This window comes from Micrasema longulum, unplaced genomic scaffold, assembly GCF_059751315.1.
Source record: "Micrasema longulum isolate JH-2025_06_02 unplaced genomic scaffold, ASM5975131v1 h1tg000056l, whole genome shotgun sequence".
Taxonomy (NCBI): Eukaryota; Metazoa; Arthropoda; class Insecta; order Trichoptera; family Brachycentridae; genus Micrasema; species Micrasema longulum.
In genome coordinates this window covers 380,678-393,768 of record NW_028277263.1, presented here as the reverse complement: position 1 = coordinate 393,768, position 13,091 = coordinate 380,678, and the positions used below count along the sequence as shown (strand labels likewise).

At 32.6% G+C, this 13,091-nt stretch overlaps 1 protein-coding gene across 1 annotated transcript in view; it reads right to left on the bottom strand.

The window, feature by feature from the left end:
- Positions 1 to 13,091, bottom strand: part of rau (RA domain-containing protein rau) — a 145,971-nt gene that overhangs the window by 11,034 nt on the left and 121,846 nt on the right. The window lies entirely within an intron of this gene.

Below are 13,091 nucleotides of genomic sequence, written 5' to 3'. Positions count from 1 at the left end.
TAATTTTTTTGTTTATATTTCTATATTTTATCTTTATATTCCGGTTTATACCGAAAAATAACAAAATGTCGCTGCAATTGATAGTTTAATTAAAATATTTATTGAAGCGCCCGCACACCAGTGGGAGCGATTGTCGGAAAAGAAAGAAAATTAAAAAGTACCAATACCTTATATATTTTACTTGAAGTAAATAACGGGTTGCCAAATATATCGTTTATGCGCGTCATAAAGGTCTAGGAGACATACTCCTAGATTTAAAGTTAAAGAATCTCCTCTGAACTGTCTTAATTGCATAACTGGCAGTCCAAAAAACGAGCGGAATGAGATGTTACGGTTGTAAATAATAAGCTTCCAGAAGGAACGCATGGGAAAGGGGGAGGAATGTCGATGCAGAAGAAAAAGGGAACTGTAAAGGAAAAAGAAAAAGTAAAAGGAAACTCCCGTCTATTCATCTCATACGAGAGATCAAGAGATTAATAAATTTCCCCGAGGTTTCGGCTTTATGACGGATGGTCGATATATTCACAAATCAAAATAGACTTTTGGAGATTTAAGAGCGAGGCTTTGTGCTCAAACTAAATATTAACTGACTGCTGAAGGCAATTTATTAGTAAAAATATTTATTCTCGGGGTTTTAATATCTCGGGTTTTAAGCATTCCGACAGGAATCCGTTAAGTACGATACTTATAAAAACAAGACATACTATTACCGGTTAGCTGTCGGTACGACTTGAGAACTCGGAGGCGCCTGAAAAAGGCATAAATATGAAAGAGTAAGTAGTAGTCGCAGGAAATAAGCACCTGTTTACACAACATCCTTTGAAAGGTTGAGAAAGAGTAAAAACGACTAGTTAATCGCCTTCTTTGGATACGTAGTCTATGATTGCCTCTGTCCCTATCTACAATAAGCAATGCCACCAGCATGCCACAACGTGCCGCATGCATGCCGGTGGCCGATGTAATTGAGACAACCGAACCCTCATTATCGGATCAAGTAAAGCTGAAAGATACTGGGATATTATTTTATGCCCGGAGCAAAAATGCGTTTTCAATTAAGTTCCATTCTCAACAGACGATACGAATGAAACTGCATTTGGGTGAGTTTAACTTTTTACCCGATACGAAAGATTCTCAGCTATTTCATCAATCCGTCAAATCGCGCATAGAGCGTGGAATGCATTCGCACCACGTAAAGAGATTTTTATTGTGCGAGTAATCGAAGGTTCTTGTAAAATTAAATTTTATTTAAACGCTTCCATACATTATACGAAGAAAGTTAAAATTCATTTCTATTAATGTTGTTATTTATTTATTTATTTATTCACACTCTTTATCAAAATACAATTCCATGTTCACTTTGCCCAGCTAACAAGGGTACATACCCCGTTCCAAGCTAGGCAATTACATTTTAATATATTATAATAGTTAACAAATTAATATAGAGCACAGACAAACAAAATATAAACTTATTCGGATACACATTTTGATTCATATACATACAGACATACACATATATACACACATATATATAAATATACACATATATACACATGTACATACACACACACGTACATACACCCATGCGCATACACATACATACATTCATAAAAACATAGACAATTTATTTATGCGAAACTTCATGGTTGTCATCTATAAATATTTTTTTTTTTTATTATTCCTTATTTTTTATATTTTATTTTTGACATCCAGTAAGGTTCTCCAATCCGTGGCATGCATCAACTTTTCTGACTCCCTACGACCAATGTCGTGAAAGAGCGAGGTCAACACCTTCCGTAACTTGACAACACTCCCGTCTTTCCACGATTCTGGCAAAAGGTTATGGACCTTTTTGCCTCCGTAATAGTGTTGTCTCGATGCCAGAACAGTGTTGACCCCTTCACTTAGTATCAGATCCCTATTAGAGTATCTTGTATTATGGTTGTGGTTGACGCATGTTTTAGAAAGGATGTTCTCTATCAAAGTAAAAAGGGGTTTAGTATGTGAGTTAACCATTCAGAAATCGATTACTGTCGAGATCGATTTCTTTTATCTTGTAATCGAAGGGCACCGTATCTTTACATAATAATACTTCACCCTCAATTACGATCTATGATCGGCATAAAAGAAGTAGCTTAATAGAGATTTAGGTCTTTTTTGGATGTAAGTTCTTGAACAAAAAATAGCAAACGTGTAATTTTAGAAATGCAGTTTCACCCTTGGTTTTTGTGTAAAGCGGAGTACTCCAGAGCAAAGATTAGTAGCAGCGGAGAAAAATCCTCCCACCGGAGAGTAAGGATTTTGATCGAATAATGTTATTTTTTTTAAATAAATATTTGCGTTATTATTTACTCAAACACTACAATTTTGGGACCGTTTTCAACGAGTTGTAAATAACCCACTATAAGAAAATGACAATCAATTTGGGGAAGAGAGGGGAGAGAACCTCGGACCTCTGATCCGCGAGTCCGCAACACCAGCCACGGGACCACAACCCGATTCGAAATTCGATTTCATCGATTATTATATTATATTGATTACATACAAAGGTACGTTTTACGAATCTTATTAATGTTTTCATAATTTTAAACAAATGAACGTCATTAGTCAATATAATAGAAATATGAAGTAGGGAACCAATGAAGATCTAAATAATAGCGGAAACGACAGACAGCCTAAAGCGTTGATTTCAAACATAATTATAAGGTACAAAGTTTTCTACGTAGGTATTATAATATCCGGTCGATGTGATGGTACTTATTAAGGTTTTTTTCACACAAAGCTTTATGCATGTTTCTTTGTTTGATAAACGACCGATATTATAAAATAAGATTTTCTCGAAAGGAAATGAAAATTCAGAAAGTGAATAACAATATTGTTTATTATTCCATATGTAACGATAAACTTTCTTGCAATCAATATTACTTTTAATAGGAGGAAATCAAAGAAAAAACAACTTAATAAGAACAAATTACTTACAAGACGTGACATATATTGAAATAATTCATTACTTCTAACGAAAAAACGAGAAAATGTTAGAGAAGATGAAACTTGATTTTATTAGTCTATAAAATGTATTATAGACTAATAAAATCAAGTTTATATTCAACTCAACTTCCTTTAAGCTTTTCAGTAGCAACTCGATTTCTTACTAACTTGTATTACAGTTTTAAGCATATTTTCTCGATGCAATCGGAAATCGAACCTGAGCCTTATGTTTGGAACTCCAATGAGTATAAAATTACTCATTGGGCTACAAAGCACAATATCCAAATACGTATGAAATATAAAGCTAAATGTTATCAAATATTTGTATATAACCACTTACCGACTTTCCAATGTCTACCGGTTTCGAGGCGTAAGACGGGTACGTCTCGAAACCGGTAGACATAGAAAAATCGGTAAGAGGTTATATACAAATATTTGATAACATTTAGTAAAATGTTTAGCCGCAAAGTTAATGCTTTTAATGTTAATAAATATTAAGCATTAGAGAAACCGAAAATGACGTAAAGTGGGTAGCAATTTTTACGTAGGAGAGATGATCATAAATAATTATTATGTTTATTTAGTTGTAAACAACATTCATTTTACAAACTAGTTAAATCATAAATAAATATTCTTATCTGTTTCAATGTAGATATGCATTATTTTTAATTGTAGAGACGTTTATAGCTTCCTTAAACTTTCTGAACTCATTGAATACTTACTCAGCTATTTGGTTATTCTGAGTTTCAGTCAGTCTCACCCTCGAAAGCCTTAAAACGTCTCTGCTTCTCGTTTGATGATAGTAAAGTTCTTGTTGCACCTGATACCCTTAATGTGTCACTTGGGAGTAATCCGTTTTTGAACTTATAAATAAATTTATTTATAAATAATCATAGAGAAGTAAAAATTACGACGTGTCTATAACCTAAAATTGGTTAAACTTACAATTTTAAAAAAAATGATTAATGTGCTGTATTATTTTATAAAATGCTCATTTGAAACTGTCACTGCGACTCTTACAAAAGCGTTAGTACTTTGTCTTCATTAAAAATATCAGTTTTCATTTTTAAATGTTTTGTAATCCCAAAAGTTTCCAAAAATAAAACATAGGTCGGTAAGTCTCATCCATAATCCCCTAAATTATTAATTATTAAACGGCACGTCATCCTAAAATTAAATAATTATTCATCAGTGAAGAGGGTGGATGGTCTGTCAAAAAGAGGAATGACTTTTTACGCTTCAGAAAAGTATTTTGGTGATCAGCAAACCGCGAAGGTTTTACTCTAAATTGTTATGTTAATCAGGATCCGTGAACTGGCGCGTGGCAGAGATTTGGAGATAAAGTTAATATATTGGTACAATATTCATTCTTGTCTTATTTCGGATATTGACCCTATTCAAGTTGGCACGAGAAAAACTGAACAAGCAAAAAAATTATAGGTAGTAGGTACCAAGCATGACGAATAGTATCTAAAGACAACCATCTACTAGTAAATGTATATACTCTAAAATTATCTTAGAGTATACACATTTACGATGTGTATACTCTAAGAAGGTAAAATATTATCCTCAATATCGTTATTAATATAAAGCGGAAAGTCTTTACGTAAAATATGTCCGTCTCGTGGTAGAGTGATTAGTTCATTTGGCATTAGGTATGCATGAGATCTCGTGTTCAATTCCCAGCAATGTCGCCACGAAATATTTATTTAAAAGGTAGTTTTTTACTTTTCAGCATTTCAGCGTCCGTGAACTGGCACATGAAGCGTAAGACTGATAACTTTATCTTCATGTTAAAACAAATTATCCAAGTAAGATGCGTTTTGAACAAAGCTGGGAATTTGAGAATAAAATTATTACTGTACGTAGGTCCAGTCAAAAACTCATATTTTCTTTTTACACTCCAATATTGATTTATTAATAACATTGTACATACATTTGATTAAAACTAGAGATGATTCATTCGAAAGAAAATAATCCGAATGCAGAGAGAAGGAGGCGTGGGTTACTTTTTTAAAAGTAACTAAATAAATCAAATTAAAATAATATTTAAAACATCGAAACTCTTTATCTATTTTTTTTATAAATACCAACCCAGGCACGGCATTTGAAGCGCCTCGGTTTTTATAATTCCGCATATTTGTATATTTTTTTATTAAATTTAAATGGACAAGAATAGAAAACAGAAAATATAAATATGTAAAAAAAAAATGCATGAAACCGTTCACCAACATTGCGGGAACTTTCGATTTTATAATTCATGTTTACTTTGTTCTGGTTATGGGTTCATAATTTCCTACATACGTATTTATGCCTACAATGTAAGTTAATCGTAACACATTACTAAATTAATTCATAAAGCTTGAAATTATTCAAACAGACATAGACAAAGGTAAGTTAAATATACAGAGGAATTTATTTATATCTTTACGATCACTCAACGACGAAGAGTTTTTTTTAAATTAGAATCGTTGGATTATTTATGCAAGTTTATCAATACAATAGAACAAAAATCCCATAGAATATCGTGGTTTATTATATAAGATCCAGTAAACATCTCTTGAATTTCGTATATGTATAATGAACCTTTAGGTATTGAAAGGGCTCGTCTCCTACATGAATTGAGCATCTGCCCCATAATGATTGCGGTTCGAGCGGATTCAAATCTGAAAAAATCTCTTTACTTCCATTTGAAAGGAAAGCAATGCCATGAAGTTAGTATGAAAAAAGTTATACGCAGGTGTTTATGGTAAGAGCACGTGCGCGCGCACCCGTTTCCTGTCAGTTGTGAACAGTTTGCGAGTAACGCGAAAGGTTGACATAAACCAAAAGAAACCTTGAGCTTAAACTTGTTTGATTTTTGCAAAAAATGAGAGGAAATTCAGCGAAGAGGAAGGAATGTCTACTTCTTATATATGGCGACATATTTGATGCGCAATTACAGGTTACTTTCAATCACTTCCTCTCGAAGACATCCGCTAAACTGTACTCCACCATAGATAGGTATCAAATATATTTCTAGATATGAAGAAATAATTATATAGATAGCGCTTCATATACGAGAACGATTCCTATTAATTTCTCGGCACTAAAAATGACAAAATATAATCATTTTCATTATTCTTCTTTGTCCTGCTCGATGCTCAGCGCATGGTTTTCGGGGATAGCAAGCACTAGCTGTAAGATCCGCCTCCATTTCTCCCGGTTTTAGGCCAAAATGAGGGCAGTGTTTAATAAAGACCCCGTCAATTCCTTTATCAGGTCGATCCATCTTGTAGAAGACCGTCCTCTTTCTCTTAACTGTACTTGTTACTACTAGCTTTCCGAGATTTTCCACATTCTTCCCTGCAATATGTCCGAAGTAGGATAAAATCCTTTAGTAATTCGATTAATAATAGTTCCCGGAGAATGGAGACGTCTGTGCGTATTGCCGTTCACAAAATGTTATCACGCGCGCTATAGTCTGCTTAGTGTAATTTATTGTAGAAAAATCACTCGTTTGCGAAATGCATATTTTGCCACTGTAATTATTACCAACGAATTTCACAAAGATAAATAATAAAATACGACGCATTCTTGCTATGAAGTTGTTCTAAATAATAGTATCTTTACACAAACAAATGATGTTTTGTAATGCGACTGACCGCAAAGGTTATCGTAATAATTCAGCATTCCACTGTCGGCAACTGCCTCACAAGACGTTCAACAGTTGAAAAAAGTTAAACAAATGAAAACATTAATTCCATCATCATCTATAATCTATACTTATGGATACTAAGTTTTATTCCCTCCGGCATTTTCTTTAATTTTACTTGATACATTTATTTTTATTCAATACAATGAAAGGAACTCAGATAAATGATAAAAGATGTATATCTTGTATTTTTCTCGGAATGGAACTAACAGTTTTAGGCTGATTCAATGAATCTCTCTAATTGGATATTTCTATTTTCTGCATTCTGGTTTGTTCAGCCGCTTCTCAATAATCGCAAATGTGGCGCCAATTTGAGGCTTCGGGATGACGACAGTTCCGCCACATGCCAAAATGTCACCACCAAAAATATGAGACCAAAGGAAGATCATTTTTATTTATAGGAAAAAGCCGACAAAGGTCCCACTCCCCCCCATCCGTGGTCTCACGACGTGTTCCTTTTATTTTTTTGCAATTTGTGCTTAAAGACAAACTTTATAGGTAGGTATGGATTACGAAATCGTATCCTGGTTTGAGCTTTAATCAAAATGCAACGACACAGTTCACAATTTTACCATCAGACGTTCATCATTTTTTTTTGTTTCTAAGTATTTCAAATGTTTCCACGTTTAACTCGCTTTTAAGATATTTTTAAAAAGTCCTATGTTTAAAGATTAAATTTTAACATAAAAATAATGTTTCTTATTGGCCTCTGTTTCGGTATAAAGTCACGATTAATATCGTTTTATAATTAAAACATAATAATTATATTAATACAAGAGTACCTAACTAAAACAAACTCATAAAACTTAAAGGTCACTTTACGCTATAATATATAATTTAAAACGTTTAACATAGGTAGGTAGTTGTGATATTTAGGGATTGATCGGGAAAAGCATAGTGTCTAATGACTAATGAATCACGATATCAAGGAAATAACAATGTTTGCGAAAGTCTAGCGAGAATGTGAACATGATGACAGGTAATATATCAAAATAAATATCTTATCTGAAATCTGATGAAAAGGGGGACTGTAATTCCTTTGCCGACCAAACCACAGACATAAAGTTCAGACGTAGAGAAAAAAATAATAAACGAAGAGAGGGCGAGGTGAATGGAGCACGAGCTTTAAAATAACCGACTTCCGGTGTTTGAAATAAGAATCCTACTAATAAAATTGTCTATGGTGACATATAGCCGTCACGTTTTACAAATGAAAAAATAATATTCTGGAAAAAGTTGTTGCCCAATGGTTATTACGCTCCTATGTATAAAATGACTCATATAATCATAAAATATAAGGTTTTGGTAATAAAACAAAAACTTGTTTTATTATGTTTTTTTGCCATCATTTCATCTAGTGCACACCATTTATCTGTCATTTGTATATTAATTATTCCCAATGTAATGTCGTTTTTTTCTACTTCTCTCTTATCTTAATGTGCGATATAACAATAATTTATTATTATTGTATCTAGCTACCCTGGCGCCATTTGTTCGCCTGAAATGTTTGACGAGCGCGAATATATTTTTCCGACAAATGAATTGTGTATTTGGTATTTATGTTTACTTTACATGTAAACACTGAAAGTGAATGTGCTGGTTAACATAAACATCCAACTAGGAAGATGATGGCCTGTCTAGAGTCTAGACAGCGGTAAATAAATAATTAACACGATTGTAAGTGTTTTGCGGTGCGTATGATGGGTTCACTGTGTAATTTCGAAGCAGTAAAGTTGCAAAAAAACAGCGTTTAACCTTAACCTTTTATTTATATTCGTCAAGAATAAAAATTGCACACATAGGTACCTATACTGACCATACTTATATTACTTCTAGCAAAAATTATGATAAACTCACATTTGATCGTCAAACAACATAAATTACGTAAAAATGGTATCACCGCAATGATTTATGTTGTAATTTTATTATTTGGTAATTTATGGCATTTAAAAATACTATATTTTCCTTTTTAAAATTACAGTTACATAAAAAGCAAACATTTAAAGAAACACAAAAAAAAGATAGCAATACTTCCAATAGAAAAAAAAGATATTGTATTAAATAGATCAAGTTTGTGCATTCGAAAAAATACAACCTAGAACGTAGGCAAATTAATTTTGATTCTGGGAATTCAAACAATTTAAGCGTGATTAATCGGTAAATCGATAGAGAAATATTTCGTTTTGATTATAAACTTATATGTAATTCCATGGCGTTATAAAAGTGGTCAGCATTCTTTTATACATGTAAGTAATTCACAAAACTAAGAATATACCAAGTAATTGAAAAGCATAGCTTTCATGAGTAAAATATTTTATGTTAATTACATCATTGATTTAAAAAAAAAAAACAAGAAATAGCGTTGAATAAAAATCTAATTATTTTTGTACGAAAGTTTATAATTAGGATATTTATAGCCTATTTCTTATTATTAAAAGCTAGGCAGCACTTAAACCATGCACCAAAATATCTATGAATTTTTAGAACTTGGGACAGAAAAGGAAAGATTTTCGTTTCTTTTTAAAAATCCTTCGTTTCGGTCATTTGCATGTCTGAAAGACTGAAGCATCATTCAAATGCGAATCATAATTTAAGTAGGTACGCGAATAAAAAGGCGGTCTTGTTGATAAGTTTTACGGGAAGAGATAAACAGTAGTTGCATCATGTATGCAATATTTGATACTGGGTTTTGGGTTACTGAGACGCAATAACGAAAACATTTAGTCATGTCTTGTGTCCCGAAACACGAGACACAAGATACAAACTAACACGTGTGGGTTGGAAGATGGGAGTTGGTACTACACTGTAATTAGGAAGTAATAGCTACTTGCTTCAGTGTACCGGGGTTGTAATACAACTCTTGAGACATTGAAGACATTCTAATCAATAATACTTCGGTGACACGGAGTAATTAAATTATGCGATTCGCCTCAGTATGAATATTTTTACATAAACGACTTACAATTTGTCATACTTATCAGGGAAAATTTATTATACCAATACTGACTTATACTTAATTTTACATGTCAATTAAAAATATTTTTTAAAAACACTTCGCATTAAGTGTTATTTGAGCAAAATTGCTCATTATTCAATCAAATCCCATAAGAGAAGGCAGCAAAAGCAAATAGAAATTGAATATGATTTTAAGTAAAATACCATTTTGATTTATTCTCTTTTGATGGTATTTAGTACTTATAGAAACACGAAAAAGGCATAAATGTAATTGTTTTAAAACTATACAAATGTTAATTAGAAGTATTAACGATTGGTCAATATGTGAACTTTAAATGCTTTTTACATCAGAATTATAAGAATGTTTAATCCTATTTTTGGTAAAATGCAATAATTTTACCCAAAATAGGAATAATTGATAGATGTTACAATTTGCAACAGAGACGTGAAACACTTTTGAGTAGGTAGGTAATATAGACGTTTAAGCTAGGGTTTCCTAGGACAGCGGTGCCCGTATTTTAACGGCCGTAGTGAACGGTGATGCAGTGGACAGCCGTCGTAAAGGTGACTACAGTGTGGTTTTCTAGGAAAACGGTGTTATCAACACCATTTAACACCATTTTCCTAGGAAACCACTATCCAATCACCTTTACGACGGCTGTCCACTGCATCACCGTTCACTACGGCCGTTAAAATGCGGGCACCGCTGTCCTAGGAAACCCTAGCTTTAGGCATTTGCACAGATTATGAACTGTCATTGCCCGGTATATTTTATCTATCTCGATAAACTCTCTGGGGGGTGTAAAAAAAAATTAAAAACATGTGGACAGAAATATTGTTAATTAAACCAACTTGTCCAAGAAAAATAAAAAAATATTTCTAAAATATTATCATGCGTTGTCGTATAGGTGAAATGACTCCGTCAGATGAATCTCACTAATAACATCAAAGGCTCGTAAATATATAAAAATTAAGCCTTTGACGTCCTAAAATCCTTTAAAACATTTAAACTTAATCAGTCATAACTCTTTCTAGGTACTGTCTTTTTATGTTTTATTTTAGAGGCGGTTAAATTATTTTTAATAGTCCTTACAATTTTGTAGAATAGTTTGTGACATCCCTATACATGGCGCGTGTATATAATCATTTTATAATTATTATTTTAAGTGCTGGATGCGTTTCATAATAACATTTCTCTAAAATTAGAGAGCTCAGAGGGCTATATTTGTTTTCAATTATGATAAAGAGTGTAAAATTGTTATGGTAATTGAACCATCGATTATTATTTAAACATAATACAGAATAAGCTAATATTGAATTACTTGCCGAGTACCAAGACACGCGAGAATGTATGTACATAACACAAATATCGGCCATTTTAAAAAGCGTGATACAAGTTTAAACTAAAAAAACTAATATTAATTTGTTAGAATTTGAAAGAATGAAAATATACTTTTTTTTTTGAAAATGACAATCTATAAAAATTTCCTCCGCAACGACCGCCACTAGAAGTCTAGTAACATTCTGTGGGTCCCATTTTTGGCCCCATTTTTTTTTACAAATCTGGCGTTATTTCCAAAATGGTGTGTTATATAAGATATAAAATGAAAGAGTTGTTGTTGAAGTTTATCCGCCTCGCGGTCCAATGGTCAGCGCGTTTGCCTGCCGTGCAAGAGTTCGTCAGTTCGATTCCTGACACGGTTGCCATCGAATATTTCTCGAAAAAGGTGCCTAAACACTAGAATATTTCAAAGTTCCGAAGTGCAGGTAGGAAAACGGTGATGATTAAACAATCTATTTAAAAAAAATGTACATAAAACAAACGCCGATAATAACACATAAATAATAATAAATTTAGATACACCTACTAGAGATGATTCTTCCAAATGAAAATAATCGAATGCCTTCGATTATTAAAATCATTCGAATCAAATTCCGAATGCAGTAATTCATTCGAATAAATGAATGAATGAATGAACGAACGAACAAATAATCGAACGAACGAATGAATTAATAAATGATTGAATTTATGCATTAATGATGTTGCCAAATCATTCTCTAACTCTCGCTTTTGACTCTTTGTGGACAACAAAATTCTCAAAATAATTCAAACTTTACAAGACTTTTTTCTTCTTCAATCAAACATTGACCATTTCAACCAATGATGTAAAGTCAATAAATTAAAACTAAATATTAAAAAATGCAAAATAATGTAATTTCATAGAACTAGACAACCGATTTCTATCGAGTACCTAATAGAAAACTCCAAAATTGATTTAGTTATGTCCATCATAGATTTAGGAGTTGTTTTAGACTATAAACTGACAAACAACGAGCATATAGATAATACAGTAAATAAATCATTAAAATTACTTGGCTTCATTAACAGAATATCCTCTGATTTTACTTATGTCCGTACAATCAAAATTCTTTATTGCTCAACTGTTCGCCCTCTTCTAGAATATACCTCCGTGGTCTGGTCTCCATTCTACGTAAATCGTATAAATCACATTAAATCAGTCCAATATCGCTTGCTTCGAAAAGTAGCGTGGTTGCTTAAACTAGAGAGAAGTAATTATTCTTATGTTGATATAGAGTCACTGTTAAATATTTCTAGTCTACAAAAACGTAGATCTAATATTGATTCCATTTATATGTTCGGCATACTAAATGGTTATAGTCCTAATTGTAACAAGCAAAGACAAGATCGGGACTTTTTTGGTTTAAGTTTACAGCGATTTAAACAAGCACTAAATAAATAGTACCGATCTTGTTTTGATGTCCCTTATGTTTGTCAATGCTTATTTTCTTTTAAAAAAATTTGGTTTAACTATCCTTTTATTGTAATATTTAAACTCTATAAATTGTATAAATGGACAAAGTCCGTTGATAAATAAATGAATTCATTCATTAATTATTTGCAAACAATTATTGGGAAGAGACAATTCCCACAAATCCGTGGCCACTCCACGGATGGAAGCTAACATTTTTCTGAATTCTGTGGTTCAATTAGAAGTTCATTCGATGAATTCATTCGATTTGTAAAATTATTTGATTATTTACATCTCTAGTACCTACTACCCACGCTGTTTTTCCTCTTTCTAGAATAATGCACAAAAATAGAGCATTTGCAATTCAGATGAAACTCTACCACGGTCTAAAGGACGATTACGTTGCGCAAAGGAGCCGCGGATTGGCCAATAATAATGATGTTGTTACTTGAAACGGTTCATGATGTCTTCATGATGGGTGATTCGCATTAACTACTGACGGCTGAAGCCTGAAGCTGGAGATAATCCACAAGGCGTAAAGGAGAATGTGAAATCTTACTTTTCCACTCTCTCAGTCACATATTGTAGTCGTACATGCGATGGGCCAAATTAAAGAGCAATTAAAAGCATGGAGCATACTCACATGATAATCGGTACGTTAACATGAACAAATATAAAGATGTTCT